Below are 19167 nucleotides of genomic sequence, written 5' to 3'. Positions count from 1 at the left end.
GGCACATACAGTGTACTTGTAATCTTCCTCTCTTTTTGCTTTTGCAAGGGGGCTTGGAGCAGGGAACTAAAAAAATGCATTTTTGGATCTATAAAAAGTTCCTAATCCATACACCCAATAAATGTTATTTCCATATTCTCAGACTCTGTTCTAGTAACACTGGATAATTAGTGAACTAGATACACAACTTCCCGGCCCTGGAGTCTTATAGCCTAGTAGCTGAGACAGACAATAGGCGAGTAAGCAAATAAATCAAGAATATAATTACAGATTTTGGTAAATAATACCAAATGAAATAAATAGAGTTCATGACAAGTAGTCATGGGAAGAGGGGACCATTTTAGATAGGTTTGTCAGGAAGACTCTCTGAAAAGCTGTACAGATTAGAACACTTTATGTTATAAATAACAACAAAACTGGCTTAAACAATAAAAAGAATTTATTGACTTGTCTGGGAATAGGTCTAATTTCCTGCAGGCCTTGGTCTAGCAGCTCAAGGTCATTCCAAAAGATCTTGAGCACACACACCTCCCATCTCTGCTCTCCTCATTGATGAAGTCATCCAACAGACTCCACACAGTTGCTACTCTACACTCCTTACCCTCCCCACACACACACAAATATACTCCCATTTATGAACATAACTACTATCCAACATTGTAGGGAAAGAGAATGGTCTCATCCAAAAGCTCTCAATGAATAGAAAGAGATTTTTCTTTCTCAGAAACCCTGATAAGTGTCTTCTCACAACTCCTTTGCTCTGACTGGGTTATACGACCATCCCTGAACCAATCTCCATGGCCAAGGGGATGGAAAATGCTTTCGGCTCAAGCCAAAATCCTGGAAATGGAGTCCATCCCCCCTAAACCAGAGGGGGTAAGGGTGGAACTCTAGAGAAAATTTGAGTGACTCTTTTACCAAAAGAAGGATGGATGTTGGGTGCAAAATGACAGATGCATCTATAAGGAGATGACATTGAAGCTGAAAGACGAAGAAGCCAGCCATGTGATAAGCCAGGAAGGGAGGATTCTGTGTACCAGGAATAGCAAGTGAAATGGTCCAAGGCAGAAGAGAGTTTGGCATGTTCAAGGGACAGAAAAGTTTAGGTATTTATAAAATAGATAATAGCTAAGCTCTCATAATTTAATCAAGAACTCTTTTCTAACCACAAAAGAAAACTGAGTAGAAATATGTCCACCTTGGGCCTGCTTTCCAATATTCAGATATTTTCCTTATTATAGTAAATAGCTTCACATGAGCTATTTCAATACTATCAGACCATATATGGCATAAAATGCCACACATGGTAAAACTAAATAATTCTATATAAATTCCACATTTGATAGCTATTCAGGCAAAATTCGGGAATGTCTGAGTAGAATCACAAACTCTTATTTTAGATATGTAGCAGGACTAGATCTATTTTTCAACATTAGCAAGTATTTATATAGAAATTTGAAGTTTTAACCACATTTTCAATTGCTTATTTGTTTTTGCATGCTGCAGTTGCTAGGTGATTGAAAGATTATACTATTGTGCACTGAAATTACTTGTGTCAGATGACTTCCTTGTATGTTATGTGAAGGAAATGCATTCAAAGTAGACCTCAGAGCTGACTAGAGAGCAAGGCAGACTCTTTCTCAGAGCCTTGAAAGTTCACTGAGTGCCAGGCACCAATGCTATGGAAATCTGATGTAGAAAGTGTGTTTCTCAAGTGGTGAAGGGATAGGAGAGCTCTAGAAGGCTGGAGAGTTTTTCCTGAAGAGGTTTAGCACTGCTTCCAAGAGATGGGGGACATGAAGTTCAATTGGACTGCTCCTCTGTTGTTGTTTTTTGTCACAAACGGCATAAGGACATAATTTGTAAGGCAGGAGTGGGTACATAAGAATCAGTTATATTTTTTCTCTGATGTGTATTTTGAAATTTTTCATAATAAAAAATTAAAATTAATTAATTAAAAGATGGTGCGTGCCTCTTGATGAGAGACAGTCAACTGGCCATTGTTTTAATTTAGGAGTAATATAAAACCTAAAGAAAAGTTTCATGACCCAGATTTCCCTCTTTGAATGGATAGAGAAATATATTTTTCTCAAACATTTAAGGATAAGTTACATATACCAAAGCTCTTTACTTATAAATATTATCGTTTCCATATAGTTAAAATAAAAAAAGAAATTCTTCTATATATACAGTACATAAACTACAATAAATCCAACATTGGTATAAAATTTTATCTGTTGTCTTTATTAAAATCTTGTCAATTTACACAATTATGTCAATGAAGGTATTTTCTTTGCCATTCAGAACATGATCCAGTAGGATATTTGTATTTGGTTTCCATGTTTCTATATATCATCACAAAAATGTCAGAATCATGAATTGGCCACTGTGGCTGGGTCATCCCCATTCCATGTCCCCCACCAGGCAAGCCTGCCAGCAAAGATGAAGGAGGCCAGGTTCCTCAGGCCGCCCTCCCCACAGTTTCATGATTTGTCTTTAGGGATGCATTTCACAAATTTGCAAGAAAGTCTTTTCTCTGAGAAGGAAAATTTCATCAAAGACATGTTTCTTAAAGTTAGAGAAAATGAATAAGTCCACATGATACCACATTCTCTGGAAAGGATGGGCTCTGTTTGCCATTTCTCATAATCAAGGGCATTCATCCTTTCCATGTATTTGTTGTTCTAATAGCTGAGTGCTATGGGTGTTGTTTAGGGAATCTCAGAAGTCTGGGCTTAGAGGAAGGAAGGAGTCCTCTTCAGCCCTTACTGAGTGCCTACTTTGGTTTCTCAGAGGTGACCAGGGGCTGGGAAGGAGGATGGCCCTGGCTTTGCTCACCTGCCAGCTCGGAGTTATATAGACAGAGGAGGAGGCAGTAGGGAGGCTGCTGGGTCTTGTTCACCAACCTGGATAAATGAAAAGGTTTTCATTCTCAATGGCCTTGTTCGCAGACTAAAGACCTTTCCTTCCTCTCTCTCTCAAGAGATTAAAAAGAGCTCCAACAGGTGTTTGAGTATGTGCATAGTAACCTTGGCTACCTGACTATAGGACTCTGTGTATGCAGAGTGGGAAAAGGGTGGTAAAACAGTATCGGTTGTCTTTCTTTCCTCTCCATCAGGAGGAGGCCAGTGAGAGGGGAAAACAGTCCCCTCTGGTTTGAGGCTCCTCTTATGTGCTCCCATAGCAAACTGCACTTTCTGTGTCACAGTATTTAGCACTTCAGGAGACCATTGTCTGTTCACCTGTCTACCTTTTTAACTGCATCACATGCTACTTGAGGCAAAGGCAGCTACCTGTCTTGCTCACACTTATATTCCCAGCACCTAGCTTAACACAAAGTAGAAGCTAATATTTATTTGTGGCACATATGAATGATGTGTGTGTGGCCCTGCAGGAAGTACTGCGTTGGTCTCCTGTTTTCATTCTGCACAGGAATTTATAAGGCTGGACCAAGCAGTGCTTTCTGGTTGGGCAGTGACACAGCCTTTGTCTCCAACAGAAATCTGGAGAATTATGAAAACAAACATGTGGTCACTTGAATCTACCTCCCTGTTAGTGAGGGAGAGCTCAGATTTCATTACAGACATTTATTTGCTTAAGCTACTCTTGCTGTTTATTTATCTTTTTAACTTGAAAAGGGATCGAAATGCTAACATGGAACACAGACTGCTAGACAACATTAAGGGGTGGGGGCAGGGAGGAAGAGATGGAAATAGAAACAAACAATGAAAATAAACTGACTAAAATAGCATTTCAAAACACATTCATACTCTGAGACAACAGGGAGTTATCTGACTGTGGTTCTCATGATGTAAAACATTTGACAAAGTTTGTTGATTTTTGAGCAAAAAATAAATAAATAAAAGTAACTTCTGGATTTAAATCTAGACCTTAGATATCCAAGCAGAAAACAAAATATTATCTTTCTTTTTCCTCAGCAGGGATCTCAACCCAAAAAAGAGGAGAGACAGAGAGAGTAAGAGACAGAGACAGAGAGACAGTCCAGAAATTTAGTTTTTATGAATAGGATTATGCTATCTAGACTAAACACAAACACTAGGAAACAGCAAAAAGATTAAAGAACAGAAAATTTTTTGCCTGTTAATTGTAATGGTTCTTTAAAATATTTTTTAATGTTCTTAGAAAGGAAACACAGTCTTTCTCTATTCAAGCTGAGCGCTTACTCTAGGCACCTCTCCCTACCCACTGCCCCATGCTCACTCACCAGCTATAACTATAGCCCCCCCATAGGAAAGATGATCTCAGGACCATATGATGCCCCCTCCCTGACATGGCTGATTAAGTCAGAGCCAACATCGTCCCCACCTATACCAATCAAATGTATTCTCTCAATTTGAAGCAACAGACAGACACTGAAGTCAGTTTGGCTTTAATTCATCCCCCTTTATACCTAGAATAAATTTCTGTTGCTTCAACACTAACTTAAATACAATTCCATTGCAATATAGCAAAGAAAAAAAGGAGGGGGGGGAGAAAGGAGGAAGGGAGGGAAATGAGGATTTCCACAGAGCTAAGTGTACATTAACCCTAGATAGGCCCTCAACCAAAGTGATTCAATACATTTTGACATATTGAAAGTCAAATATTTATAGATTCTGAAAATATGTACTGCAAAATAATTTACTTAGTCTTGAAATTTCTAAAATGGCTTCACAGCTTCAAATAAAAGAATTTGTACCACATTAATGAGTTATTATAAAATTATCTATGAATTTTAGGTATGACTCCAGATAGAAAAAAATTAAGCAACTGATTTCCTTTGGAAAATATGGAATAAACCGAAGGCAATAAAACCATTTCCAAGACTAGATTTTTTTTTTAAATAAAATTCCATTAATAGCTAATAATATGGTAGACAATTCAATTTTAGGTAAGTCAACATTAATTAATTTTAAAAATTATACTGATTTATTCAACATTTATTGAAATATACTATATGCCAGGCCCTCTACTAGGCAGTGGGGATACAGCAGTGAACAAAATAGACATAAATCCCTGCCACATGGAGTTTACATTCTAGAGGTGGAAGATGATAAACCAAATTAATAAAATATGCAGCACAGTCTATGGTACAGTGATAAAGTAACATGAAAAGGGTGAAATAAAGAAGGGGGTGGTCAGGGAAATCCTCAATGAAAAACTTATCTTTGAGTAAAGACCTGAATGAGTTTTAAATTTATCCGTGTGGTCTAAACTTTTAAATTGAAATGATAAATTGAACTGACACGTATTTCATGAAAACAAAAACATGAAGGGGAACTCTTTCTAGGTAAGAGTAAATTTTCTGTCCCCAGGGTGAGCTGCCCTTCAGGGTGGTGTCACTGAGCCTTTGTCCACCTGGCAAATGTGATCCAAGTCCTGTGACGCCTTCCCAGACACGGAGACTCTATCATCCTTCCTTATCTGATATCTCCTCACTACATAGAGACTTCTGAGATATACTAGGCTTTCTTCCCTAATAAATTATAGCCTCCTTGAGGTCTTTTTGGCTCTATTTCTCCCACCTATAGCACAAGGAATTATTTATTTCAGGCACTCATCTATTTATTTTTAACTGAACAGATACACACACCCAGAGACTTAACAGTAAACACAATTATAAAACACATATCTCAATATTGGCTAGATTACCCAGAGAATAGGGCATTCCTACCTATAAATCCTTCAAGGGATTCTCATGGTCAACAGGAAAAAACGTTAGGAGATCTCAGCCAGGCATTCGAGGCCTCCAGCAGCTGGGCCTTGCCCACATTCTCAGCCTCCTGTCCCGCCCCACTGCTCACCTGCCCCATCCCAGTCACACAAACATGCTTACCATGCCTCAGAAGCCATGCCTCTGAGCTTCTGCAGACGCCATTTCCTTTGCCTAAAGCTGCTGTGTCTACTAAGTTCCTACTCATCTTAAGAATCTGTGCTAGCTTTGTTTCCTCTGGAAAGCCTTCCCTGATTTCCTCAGGGAGACTTAGTTATTCTTTCCTCCGAGCTGCCATACTGCCTTTTCCATTCCTCAGCTTCAATATTTACATCACCTTATGGCATAACTGTTTCCCTGCCTGGCTCCTCTGCGTGACTGAGAGTTCTTTGAGGTCAGAGACAATTTTATTCTTCTTTGTACCCTTAGTGGACAGCAACAGTGTGAGGCAAGTCTCCAGTGCGCTTGTTCCCAGATGCCATTCCGCCTTGAGTTGTGGCTCACGTTCTAGAAGCACACACATTTAAACCAGACACATCATCTATCTAAGGAGCCAGGATCTCGGAAATCCTCAGTGCAGGACATATATGCGGCATGCTATTTCATACAGCATGAAAGATTTAGAACACATTCAAAATTAGCAATGTGAATAACTAAATGGAAGAATTTAAGCAAGTGGTTTTAACTAGGGACATTCAGCAATGTCTGAAGCCATTTTTTGTTGTCATAATTTTGGGTATGGAACTGCTACTGGCATTTAGTGGACAGAGGCCAGGGATGTTATTAAACATCCTACAAAATACAGGACAGCCCCCTCCCAGAATTATCCAGCCCAAATATCCATAGTGCCAAGGCTGAGAAACTCTGACCTAATCCTTTACCTCAAGAAACTATAATTTTTTAAAAAGTTACTCTAATTACAAATTATGGTGGGCTTTTATGTAGCTATGACTGCTTCCCTAGTCAACTTCTAGGAATGTATAACTTCAAAAAGTAATCACAAAACATTGTACTCTGAACCGAGGTAACTGTCAGTCCCAGGAAAAAGGGAAGGGCTAGGTTTTCATGTTCCACATTTGATCAGTAGCAATTTGAACTCTGCTAAAACAATTAGATGGTAATAATCATCATACTCCAACTCAGAAACATTTGAATGAATTATTAATAACATTAATTAAAGTATTATTGCTGATAAATGGATAACTTTGGAAAGACTAACTTGGATACTTAGCAACAAGATTACCAACCTTTGTAACATCTTAGCAATGCACACTAGAGTAGTTTAAAAATAAGGAACTACATCAAAGCAAAACCAAGAATGTGAAAGTACTCTAAATTATGAACCTAAGATTAACTAGTCACCCAGACCCCAGAAATATGTCAAGAATCTGAGGAGAGTAGCAATACTCCAACTCTCCCTACTTTTTTCCAGTGACACAACAGCAACACAGTACAAAAGCAAATGTTTGCCTCTGTCTCTAGCTTCTTATTGACCATAAATTGATTGTCCAGAGGTGATCTGCCCTTAGATTTCCCTTTGATATACAAAGTCTAACATTTCAAAAATTGAGCTTATCCTTTTTTCATAATAATATGGGAACTTCTGTATTATTTTCACTGACATCACCCAACTTCTGAACACCTGGGTTCACAATCCTATTATCTTATATTTTAATGTCTTTACTTCAGCCTCAGCATCCAACTACCATATGGATTTGTATTATTCAACATCTTTTGGATTTGGTCTTTTGCCCCATTTTTTCCCTTTTATCTCTGCTTTTCAAGCCATTACCTTAATGCAAGTCCTTATCATTTATGCCTAGATTTCTGTAACAACCTCAGGCAGTCTCCTATCAGGTAGTGTCTCACTGATTCACTCTATTTCACATGATATTGTAAGAACAAAACCACAACAATACTGACAATTCTAGGCTGGTGTAGCTTCACAAATAGAAAATATAATGAATTTAAGTGAATACCTAAAAGTAGGTATTATCATGAATATAAAAGTCAAGTTGGAGATTTCCTAACAGGTCATCAAAGGAAGCTAGATTTGGAGATCCAGAAAATAGTAAAATCTCAAGCGTCACTTGTTAATGCAAAATACAGGCTGTAAAACCAAAGACTTTATTTTTCCATTTATATAACTTGCCTAACGATTCCATAATACTGCCTAGCTTTCGGCATGAAAGCTCCCAATACTTTCCATTCCTTATGCCACTGAAACTGCAAGCTAGATTAAAAACAGTGGTGGGCAGTCCTGCCATCTGTATAGTAGCAGCATTTGGGCAAGAGTCCTGGGGAGAGTAGAAACTGACATCTTGCTCCACCCAGTACCACTATCAGCACTGTGACTACCATTCAGAAATCTCTCACTGGAATAATAGCTGTACAAGTCATTATCATGGGTCTTTGGTTTGGCTTGTACCTATTCAGAGAAGAGAAAGAGAGAGAGAAGCTTAATTTGCCAATGCCTGTAAGCTCAGACTTGTTCACTGCAGTTCACTAGTTGTCTATCTTATGTAACCATAACAGACCTGGCTTATAGGCACTCAATTTGTTGAATTAATTCCTGGGCTCAGAAATTTATATTCTCTCTACATAACAGTAAAATCAACAATAATATCTATCATTTATTGGATGACAGTATAGCATAGTGGTTAAAAACAGCTCTCTAAAGTCAGAATGCCTGGATCCACGCACCAGCTATCTGTCCTTGGAAAAGTTACTTTTCAGACTTCTGGTTTCTTCACCTATAAATTTCTTCACCTGTAATAAGAGTAACTACCTTCCACAGGACTTCTGAAAGGATTCAAATAGAAAATAAATACAATATCATTAGCATAGTCTTATACATATTACTATAAAAAGCATGGCTATTCTTGCCTGGTTGGTGTGGCTCAGTGGTTGATTGTTGACCTAGGAACCAAGAGGTCACTGGTTTGATTCTTGGTCAGGGCATATGCCCCGGTTGTGGGCTTGATCCCCAGTAGGGGGAGGGAAGGAGGCAGCCAATTGATGATGTTTCTCTCTCTCTTATCAGTGTTTCTAGCCTTGTCCCTTCCTCGTCTCTCTAAAAATCAATAAAAACATACTTTTTAAAAATTGTGGCTGTTCTTGATTGCCTACTCTATGTCAGGCATTACACCAGGGTTTCTCAATCTTGGCATGATTGACATTTTGGACCAGATAATTCTTTGTTGTGGGGGGTTGTCATGTGCAGTGCAAGATGTTTAGCACATCCCTGGCCTCTACCCACTAAGAGCCAGAAGCACCTCCCCAGTTATGACAATCATGGGAGCAAAATCAGCCCTAGTTTTCAGCCACTGCACTAAACTCAACTCTTTACAAATATTTTATTATTCCTAAACATACTCTGACAAGGTAGTATGCCAATGGTATTATCTCCATTTTACAGGTAAGGAAATGGCCACTTAGAGATGCCGCCAACTTGCCCAGGGTTGTTCACCCTGCCCAGGTTCAGCTGGCTCCATGGTGTTGACTGTGCACTGTACCTCCCTAATTGTCGGCGATGGTACTCTTCATGCCTCTTTCTTGACTTCTTATCTACAAAGGCACTACCTGTAGGTAGAGCTCACAGGAGGACCTTCGGAGGATAACAGTGAAGCCAAACCTCACCTCTGCAGAGTCATGAGATGATCTCAGGAATCCGTATCTCATGCTCATAACCCTTAAGTCACAGTATTTCTAGGCAGAGCAACAGAGTTTCGATAAATCCAACCTGGAGTGAGTAAACAAGCAAAAGTGGTTTTATTCTAAAAACACACTCAAGAAGGTGGACTAAAAATATACAAGGCCCTATCTTTAATTCCTTCCTGTACCTCAGTTTGCGTGTCACGTCCCTCTCTAAGTAGTAGGGATGCCCTTCCATTTATCTTCTCCTTTTTGTTTCCACAGACTCCACCTTATCACTGACCCTCATAGAGACTACGCCCAAAATGCTCAGGGGCTCTCCCTGCGCCACAGTTCACTTAGCATCCTGCTGCCAGACCAATCTCCAGCTGTAATTACACCAAGTTACTGCCCCACTGAAAAAGCACTTATAAATCTTTATTTTCTGAAGCATCAAGTTTAAATTTCGCTGACATTCAAGACCTTTGAAATGCTCTCTCTCTCTTTCTGCCCCTTGTAATAGTGTCTCTCTACCTCTCCCTCTTTCCCTCCCCGACCCCCACCCCCCTTCTACCTCTCCACCCTGCCACACTCCTTGCTATCCTACCAATTGGCTAAGGGGAACCCTTGCTTCCCTGTGTTCCTCATCCTGTGGCTTCCATGTTGAACAATGCCCTCCCTTCTCTATGCCTCTCTGTCAAAATCCTAACCACTCTTTTAGGCCCATCTCAGGCTGAGGCCCCTCCACACACATTCTCTGACTATTGCAGCCTCATCAAGACTGTTTTATTTAAAGGTGTTCACAGTCCTGACAGTCTATCTTATACCACCTAGCACCTTAATTTAAGTATCTGGTATCTGCTACAGTTTCATGTTTGCCCAAATGGATTATAATTCTATTGTATGCTGATACCATATCTCACAATTATGGCCTGTGCTCAGAGAAGGTCTTCAGTGAGTCTTTACAAACTGACTCCATGAAAGCCTTCTGCTGCTGTAGGAATAGAGGCAGTGCACACAGGAATGTGCGCTTTGATCTTATCTTTATATCTGGGCTCCACCCTACATGAGATCACCTCATATGGTTCACTGCTATTAGGAGACACCATAGCCAGCACACCTGCTTTCTGCCAACTCATTTTGAGCCTGAGCCCTCTGTTGGCCCTTAGCTCTCAAGACTCTTGGTCTCCGTTTCTTATCAGCACACCTTGACTTACCTCTGCATCATGGTCTTTGATACTGACCTTCTTCCTTGGGAGTAAACCCAAATCACCGTGCTGAAGTTAGCTCTTTATGGCCTCTTTAACTGGCGTCTCTGGAAATGGAAATTATGACATCATCTAAGCCTATGGTTCCCAAATATAACTGAGGATAAAATCACTTGAGTGCTTATAAAACATTCTGGTTCCTGGTCCCTGCTCCAGACCTACTGCATCAAAATATTCAGGATACGGGCCTAGGAATTGGAATGCTTAGCTAGCATCGAGGATGATTCTTATGATAAGATCAGTCAAGGAAACATTAATCTAAGATGCTGGGTAATATTTTACCAGCTGATCGAATGAGATATTCAGGCTCAATTGCCAATCAGAAATTAGGCATCCTAGACAAAGAAAATTGATTTTCAGGGGTTTAACAGCATTCTTCCTTATCAATTTCCATTTTTCTAGCTCTTAATATAAGAAAGTATGTTCTACTAAATAGACCACTAATATAGAAATTTGCCATGTGACCTTAAATAAGTCATTTAAGAATTCTGAGTTTTGATTTCTCTGTTATAGAAAAAGGGAGGGTTGGGCCAGATCAGTAGTAGTTCTAGTTCATGGATACACATTAGAATCACATCAGGAGTTTTTAAAATATACATTCTCCAGAGATTCTGATTTAATTGAACCACGTGATTATATAGTATAATTGAGGTTAAAATCAAGTGAACTGGGTGATTTTTAAGATGCGTCCCAGTTCTAAAATAACTCTGATTTAATAACTACCATTTTTTTTAATTCTTATGTCAACTCCAGACATATTTGGCATATGTAAAAATATATATCCCCTTTTTTATTCCACATTTTTTTCAATAACATCTCTGTTAGGTATTCAATGTTCATGTAGGAAAGAGACTGAATAACTTTTAAATACTCTTATGAGTTATTAATACCATGCAAAAATATTCAGGAATATAATAAAGTATTTTAAAATCTGTAGGCTCAGATATGAATAGCAACAGCACAGCTGTTAATCAAATCAAAGATAGGAGCATACCTATCCACTCCTTCAATATTTCAAGTAGTATTTATTGTTGAGTGCCTGCTATCTATCAGCCCCTGTGCTAGTTGTTGGTGATACTGCAATAGATGAGAGACACAGTCCAAGCCCATGTGGAAAAATAAACATTGTGTAAACGTTACAAATGTGATTAGGATCACAATGGCATACAGAGGGCTACAAGAATGCATAAAGGGCTTGTAGGGCGAAGTGAGAGTTAAGGTGAAACCTGATAAGTTAATTGGAATTAAGTGTATGTGTGGGGTCAGGGTGAACAGCATGTTAGAAGGAACTGAGGTGGAAAGAGCTTGAATGTACCAGGAACAGAAGAAAGACCAAAAAGGCTGGAACTGGTAAGCGAAGGGGAAAGTGGCACAAGTGGAGGGCCATGTAGGAGAGTTTAGAATGTATTCTAAGAGCACTGAATATTTTAAGCAGGTTGCTGAAGTGATCTGATTTCTATATTCTGAAGTCCCCACAGTGCTTGGAGTCAGAGATGCCTGAGTGGGTACAAGGAAAACAGATTATCACAGCAATCAGGGGAAACATGACGAACTAAAGTGGTGTGAGCAGAGATGGAGAAAGGTAAATAGATTCAAAATGACCATCTAAGGAAACTCAAAAGGGCATGGTGATTGATGGACTATGGGAGGATGGGATGTGGGAGTTCGAAGAACTTATGAGTCAGGGTTTCAAACTTGAGTAACTGGGTGGATGGCTATACCATTTACTGAGATAAAGAAGCCCAGGGGAGGAACAGCTTCAGTGGGAAGCATGAGTTCAGTCTGGGACTCAGTGAGCGTGAAACATCAGTGAGTCAACTAAGTGAGGTCTTAATTAAAATGGGACTAGAACTTAAAAGAGAGACCTGGACCAAAGTTACAGACTGAGAGTTGTCAGCATATAGATGGCAATGGAAGTCATCAAAGATGGATGAAATCATCTACCATGTGTCAGGGACTTATGGTAGGTGCTGGGGCAATAGATTCACTTTGTTCCAATGACTCGCAGTCCAACAAATGCAACCAGGTATGATCAGGGCCTGAATTTTAGTTCAAGTGCCCTGAAAACTACCCTGAAAATCCCTATTATTGATCATAGTAAGTATACTCTTCTCTTTTCTACACTCTGAAGGTTTAACTCCCAATTCAACCTAGAAACTAGAAATTCCTCTGTAAATGGACTAGCCTGTACTTTGTTCTAAGAAAGTGGGATTCAACAGAGAGTACCTCTTAAGCCACTACGAGATTTCACTTAAATCTTAAAAATAAACTTTACAAGTCGAAATATATTTGCACTAACATCACACCTTTTAAATATCATTGAACATGAAAATCCAGGGAGCACACTGCAGATTTTGTGCTTGGTCATTCCCATGGTGATGTGAACTTTATAGTTTACAGGGCTATGATCACAAAGCCCAAGGTCTGTTCGGCCTATGCCACATGTAAATAAGTCCACAGTCTAAGGGGTTCTCAGGACAGGATCTGCTTTTAAAATGTACTTTGTAGTTTAAAGGAGCACTGCACCCAACAGCTAAGCCTTCTGTTTGAAAGTTCACTGATACCAGAAATAATTACCAATAAACCTAAGGGAGATTGGCATTTCTGAGAACGGACTCTTCTCCATTTACCCTATTTCCTTCCTCCCTTCCTTTCTCTCTCCCCTCCACTTCTCCCCCCACCCCCAATTCATTTTCTCTTTTTTTTTTTTTCATTTTTCCTTCTTTCCAAAAATAGTTTCTGCCTCAAGGATTTATGGCATGAGCCAAGGCATACATATTTTACCTACACACCATATACAACAATGCGAATGGCCCCTCCATGCAAGGCCCTTTGACAGAACCAAAGCATTAATATTAGAAATGGAAGAGCTCTCACAGATCATCTTATCCAATCCACCCATTTTACAAATCAAGAAAAAGAAACTTTCATGATATTCCCTGATGTGTTTGAGAATTATCTTAAAGTTTGTTGGGCTATTATGTTAGACTTCATACAATAATGGCAAATACTCTTTTGTATTATTTTATTAAGGCAGTAGGCCTAGAACTGCACTAACCAATAAAGTCAGCCACTACGTACATGTGCCAGTTGAGCTCTTGAAATATGCCAAGTCTTAATTGAGATGTCCTATAAAACACATAATGAATTTTGAAGAAAGTATAAAAAGAATGTAAAATATCTCATTAATTATGTTTATATCAATGACATGGTGAAATGATAATGTTTGGATATACTAAGTTAAATAAAATATATTATTAAAATTAATTTTACCTTGTTTCTGTTTACTTTTTTAATGTGGCTACTAAGGTTGCTTGTTGGTTGGCTAGCATTTCAGGCCTTTATAATTTAAGTTCCTAAAGTCATCCAACATTGATAAAAGCATTCATACAACTATCAAAAGAAAAAAAGTGGATCACAAGTCCTAGAGAACACATGCTGAGAATTTACTAGTCACCGCTCAAATAGGCCAAGGAATTTAAATATTTGCCCAAGGTCACATAGCTTATTAGTACAGAGATGATACCAGGGCCCAGGACTATTTGCTTATTAACCTTTTATCATAGAACAGTTCAATGAACAAAATTGTGAAATGGTTTTCAATGGCTGCAAAACGAATTCCAGTTGAATTCAACAAATATTTGGATGCCTCATAGGTGCCTGGCATTGTACTAGGAAATAATCATTAGAGGGCTTAAGTTATCACCTTAATGTCTGAGGGACTTCCATTCAGTTCTAAATGAAAAGCAAAATACTTTCATCACGTTTTTCTCATATTCAAACTTAAATAGTATTACATCTGAATGGGGATATTTTCTTAATTTTCAGATCTAAATTGAATATTTGATCAAGGTAAAAAAAACTGTTAAAAATTCCCTAAAATGCAAATATATGTTAATAAAAAATATTAACTTTGCCTTTATGAAATTTATATTAAAGCCATTACCAATTTTTTTTTTTTTTTCAAAGCAGTCTTATTTATTTTGGTTATAATTTAGTTAAAGCTTAAAACTGAAATGTACTTTCTGAAATGTACTATTACAGGGTGGGGCAAAAGTAGGTTTACAGTTGTTCATATGGAATACAATAATTAATAAATAATAATACAAGAATAAACTCTGTGTTTTGTATACCCACAACTATAAACCTACTTTTGCTCCACCCCATACATTCTTTTCCTAAAGGGCTGGATTTTAACATCTATTGATATCATTACATGGTTATATGGCTTACAAAGGCTCATCTGTTACTAAATAGTTACTAAATAAATTTTAGTTTATTTTAGTTTAGTTTATTTACTATAGGCAAATGTTATGAATATCCTCGGTGAATCTAACGTAATTGCACTTTATCCAGATTAATTCTTGGTTGTGAGTGTATTACAGGAATTACTTTAATTACTTGCTTTAAACCTCTGGACACTGTTGCTTATTGCTCTTTTTCTATTAACATTTTTGCTTTATTGAGTGGTCATCTAGGTCAGCAACAGGGGAAGTTATCCTTATAACCCTGTAATAAATTCTACTTTGCTATGATCTTCTTCCAGTTTGGTGATGGGTTCAATTTGTTAATATTTTCGCTAAATATTTCCATCTGTATTCATAAGGGTTGGGGGGGGGGTACTTTTTATCAGGGTTTGGTATTTAAACCATGCTAGCTTCATAAATTAGGAGTCTTCCCATAATTTATTTATTATTATCTATTTTATGAATCAGTCTTGTTCAAATACAGTAATTGTCCATTCTTTGTAGATTAGAAAAAAGTCAGCAGTAAAAATCACTCAGGCCTGGTAGCTTTTTAAAAAGTATTTCTTCATCAATCTTTTCCATTTCTTCTATATTTATAAGTCTTTTTCAGTTTTCTTTCTTTCCTTGGGTCACCTTTGTTTATTTATATTTTGCCAGAAGTTGTTTTCTCTAGATTTTAAATTTATTGCCACTGAATTACAAATAATATTATCTTAAAAGGTTTCTTTGATTTCTTTCATGTCTATGTTCATATTCCCTTTTACATCCCCAAATTTATATTTTTAACCTTTTTCCTTTTCTTTAATCAGGCTTACTATCTTTTCCAAGAATCTAGCTTTTTGTTTTATTTACTTTTTATTAATTTTTTAAAATCTATTTCACAATTTCAAATTTTATCTTCACTAAATCTCTGTTCCTACTTGCTTTTGGTTTTGTTGCTGTCATTTTTAGTCTCTTAATTTGAATTTCTAAATGATACCATTTCAGTGTTCCTATTTTAAAAATAAATGTTTTGCCCGGCCGGGCGTGGCTCAGCAGTTGAGCGTCGACCTAGGATCCAGACGATCAGGGTTCAATTCCTGGTCCGGGCACATGCCTGGGTTGTCGGCTTGATCAATGACTCTCTCATCATTTGATGTTTCTATCTCTCTCTTTCTCTCTCCTTCTCCTTTCCTCTCTCTGAAATCAATAAAGATATATAAAATAAAATAAAATAAAATAAAATAAAATAAAATAAAATAAAATAAAATAAAATAAAATAAAATAAAATAATAAAAATAAATGTTTTAAATACCTAGTAGGGAAAGGAAATAAGGATAGGTTTTTCCTGTGTACTCTTCCATGTCATTTGATTCTCGCCAAAATATAATCTTGTTTCTGTAGTTTGATAGAAAAACAAAAGAATAAGGTATATTTTTTTATTTGTGATGTCCCACAGAAATCATGTTGAGTAGGTAAGGAAAAACCTTCATATCCCACAATCATGCAACAATGACCTAACGACTATAAAATTTGTCCCTCAAACATCTCTTACCCTCCTTGTCCCCTTGAAAGCTAGCACTCATCCTCAATCATGAAGGGTTAGTCTCTGTAGTGGTGATGTTGGAAACATCCAGTGTAAATATACAAAATTAAAATAAACTGCAAAGTAATATTACTAATGTTGCAAAGCTGCAAAGTGATGTTTCATGAATCACTTTGACTAAAGAGAAAATCAGAAAGGCTCATATATATTACAAAGGTGAGTCAAGAAAAATGCTTTGAATATCAAAATATTTGGAGTCAATTTTGAGAAAATTGATGAAGAATGAAGTTCTCAAACATATTTGAAAAATTGGCCCTCTCTGATCATGTCAAGTAAATCAAATGTGAAATGAAAAATGTCAAATCAGGCTCTCAGATATTGTTTTGCTTTTTTTCTTGTGCCTCAAAACCTGACATAATTCATTCTTTGTTCATTCTAAAAACAATGGAATGGTAGCCATATAACCTAAATTTTTTAAAATATAAAATAATATGAATTTATTTTCATAACAGTTTTGTTTTTTAAATAACATAATTTAAAGCTGTTTATTTAAATATCTACTATAAAATTTCTCTTTTTGTTTTAAATATATTCACTTTTAAGTATACTTGTCTAGTACCAATTATCCCATTTGAACATTTAGCAACCTTCCCAGAAACCATGTGAAAACTATGTTTCCTTCTTCATCTGGTGGAGTAAGAAGTAAAAAGGAGAAAAGAGAGAAGGCATCCAGAAATAATTTAACTGCTTCCTAGCTCCTCCCAATCAGGCCTTCCTCATGTAGTTTTATTACTTGTTTTTAGTTGAATTCCAAAGACAATAGGCAGTAAATCTTGGACTAGCAAGTCAGGAATATAGGTCCTGGGACCAGGCTGCCTCAGTTCATATGGCAGCTTTGCCACTTACCAGCTGTATAATGTTAGGTAAATTAACCAACCCCTCTGTGTCCTCATCTGTAAAATGGGGTAATACTGAGTGCACTTACCCCTCATAGCCTTGTTACAAGAATTGAGTTACACACCTGTCAGAATGGCTATGATCAATAAATCAACAAACAATAAGTGTTGGTGAGGATGTGGGAAAAAGAGAACCCTTATGTACTGTTGGTGAGATTGCAAATTGGTGTAGCCAATATGGAAAACAGTATGAGATTCCTCGTAAAGTTAAAAATAGAACCAACTTATGACCCAGTAATTCCACTCTGGGTATATACCCCAAAAAAGCCAAAACACTGATTCAAAAAGATATATGCACCCATACATTCACTGCAGCCTTATTTACAACAGCTGAGATATGGAAGCAACCCAAGAAAGTGTCCATCAATAAACAAGGGGATAAAGAAGATGTAGGGTATGTATACAATGGAATATTACTGGGCCATAAAAAGATTAAAACTTTATCATTTGCAACAACATGGATGGACCTAGAAGGTATTATGATAAGTGAAATAAGTCAGAGAAATACAAATACCATATAATTTCACTTATATGTGGAATAAAAATAAACAAATAAATGAACAAACAAAACAGAAACAGACTCATAAATACATAGAACAAACTGTGGGTTGCCAAATGGGAGGGGGAGTGGGTGGCTGAGTGAAAAGGGTGAAGGAATTAAGAAGTTGGTAGTTACAAAATAGTCATGGGGATGTCAAGTACAGCAAAGGAAATACAGTCAATAATATTGTAATAACTATGCATGGTGCCAGGTGGGAACTAGAATTACTTTGTAAATTCTATAATTATCTAACCATTATGCTGTACACCTGAAACTAATCTATAAAATATTAAACGTCAACTGTAATTTAAAAAGAAAAAAGAATTGAATTAAAATATGTAAAGTTCTTAAATCAGTGCCTGGTCTATCGTGGTAAGTTCTCAATAAATTTAGTTGTTGTCATTCATCTACACATGTTCAAATGCCAAGAATAAAAGCATATAACTTTGTGTTGTTGGATTAATCATCCCTAATTGCTTTTGAGTGTTTGTGAGAGTTCATTATAATAGTTGCCTAAGTGTTTCATCATATTTTCATTACCAAGCAGAAAAATTAACACTATACATTACATTTTCAATTATTTCATTTGGTAGTAAAAATAGATTGCCTGGCCAGTGTGGCTCTGTGGTTGAGAGTCCACCCATGAACCTGGAGGTGATGGTTCGATTCCTGGTCAGGGCACATGCCCAGGTTTCAGGCTCAATCCCCAGTAGGGAGTGTTCAGGAGGCAGGCAATAGATGATTCTCTGATAATGCTCTCTCATCATTGATGTTTCTCTTTCCCTCTCCCTTCCTCTCTCTGAAATCAATAAAAATATATTTTAAAAAAAAAAATTACAACGGCTCTGATCGGGTAGCTCAGTTGGTTAGAGTGTTGTCCCAATACACCAAGGTTGTGGGTTCAATCCCCAGTCAGGGCACATGTGAGAATGCGTAAGTGGAACAACAAATCGATGTTTCTCTCTCCCCTTTCCTCTCTTTCCTTAAAATCAATTTTAAAAAATTAAAGATTAGCTTTAACTTTCCTAAGCCTGTACAGCTCTGCTCCCCAGTGTCTCTCTCAAACCTGGGCTAGCTTCCTATCTTCGCCTAGACATTTACTGTAAGTTGTATTTCTACTGAGCCTCTGTTCCTTGTACCTACCAGCGGGGGGCGCATACAGAGAGATTTCCAGTGTTATATTGTTTAAAAAATATGAAAACACGTCTCTCATGCAAATATAAAATGAATATATGCCAAAATTTTATTCAACTCATTAATTAATGAGGTTACAGATAAATGCTA

This window comes from Miniopterus natalensis, chromosome 8 (genome assembly GCF_054644295.1).
Source record: "Miniopterus natalensis isolate mMinNat1 chromosome 8, mMinNat1.hap1, whole genome shotgun sequence".
Taxonomy (NCBI): domain Eukaryota; kingdom Metazoa; phylum Chordata; class Mammalia; order Chiroptera; family Miniopteridae; genus Miniopterus; species Miniopterus natalensis.
The sequence above is the reverse complement of the archived record's forward strand: the minus strand, read 5'-3'. Positions refer to the sequence as shown.